The sequence below is a fragment of the Excalfactoria chinensis genome, chromosome 17 (assembly GCF_039878825.1).
Source record: "Excalfactoria chinensis isolate bCotChi1 chromosome 17, bCotChi1.hap2, whole genome shotgun sequence".
NCBI classification, from domain to species: domain Eukaryota; kingdom Metazoa; phylum Chordata; class Aves; order Galliformes; family Phasianidae; genus Excalfactoria; species Excalfactoria chinensis.
Genome location: NC_092841.1, coordinates 8,471,498 through 8,472,803, shown reverse-complemented (window position 1 = coordinate 8,472,803; position 1,306 = coordinate 8,471,498).

The following is a 1,306-nucleotide window of genomic DNA, read 5'->3' as shown; positions in this document are numbered from 1 at the left end:
TTGTGGGGGATAGAGGAGGGGGGGGGCGGTGGTGAGGGTGGTTCGGTCCGACCCTCCCGGTGCCCGGGGATGGAGTCAGGGATCACAGGGATGAGGCCGCAGTGCTGCGGGGTGACGCTTTATTACTGCCGTGCCGGGGCTCAGCCCGAGCCCTGCTGCTACTTCAAGGCGGGTCGGGGCAGCCCACGGCGCCGTGGGCCCGGCCTGGGGGCAGCGCGAGGCCCGGGGCTGCGGCTGAGCTGGTCCACGAAGGCCTCGACCTCAGCGAAGCGCCCCGAGAGCCGCCCCAGCTGCTCCTTGAGGGCGCTGAACTCCTCGTACAGCTCATCCAGCGCCCCCGACAGGCCGCGGATCCTGTGAGGCACAGTCAGGGTGTTGGATACCCCCCTGCAGCCCCCCCCGGCCCCGCCGCAGCCCGGCGCTCACCGGCCGTAGTCGGGCAGCACCGTGTGGTGGTGGAACAGCAGCAGGTTCCGCAGCTGCGAGGTGATGGCGAACCTCCAGTTGTCCAGGATGAGCGTCAGGTTGGCGCAGCCCCGCGGTGCCCTCCCGGCTGTGGGTGGGATATGGGATACGGGATACGGGATATGGGATGGGGTCGTGTGGGTCAGGCCGTCCCCACAGCGGCAGGCAGTGGTTGCTGCTGGTGAGGAGGGGTCCCGGCCGTTACCGTCCTCTCTCTCGTCCCACGCTGCTGGCTGCCGCTTCAGCTTGGCCGCAGCGCCCAGAGCCGCCAGGAGCAGGATGGGGAGAAGCCGTGCCATGGCCGGGGCTGTGCGGTCAGAAGGAGCCCGGCTCTGCGCTGAGCTCAGCCCCACACGAGGCCATTCCCTGCCGGGCGCCAGCACAGATGGAGCCGAGCCCCACATCCCCCTTCGGGCCGTTAAGTGGAGGAGAGGTCCTGGCCCGGCCTCATGGCCAACAGCACCGCAAGGGGAACCCGGGGCAGGGGGAGCTCCCAGCCGCACGGCTGCTGGCTGGCACGACCCCGTGAGCACGCTTGGCACGTGTGCCCCCTTCCTGCCTCTTACCTGTGCTGGGACGCGGCTGCAGACGAGCAGCTGCTCGCTGGGCTCCGCCGGCTCTGGCTCCGTGCAGCTGCTGCCGTCCCTTTTTAACCAGAGGGCCTGGCTCGAGGCCCGGCCGCACGCGGCTGTGCTGCTGATTGCAAACAGACCGACTGCCCTGGCTGAGCTTTACGCAGGGCACGGGGCGCCCAGGGCAGCGTCCGTCCATCTGTCCGCCCAGCCCTGCCAGAGGGTCCAGCCACGGTGCAGGAACAGAGCGCGGGAGGCACGGGGCTGGC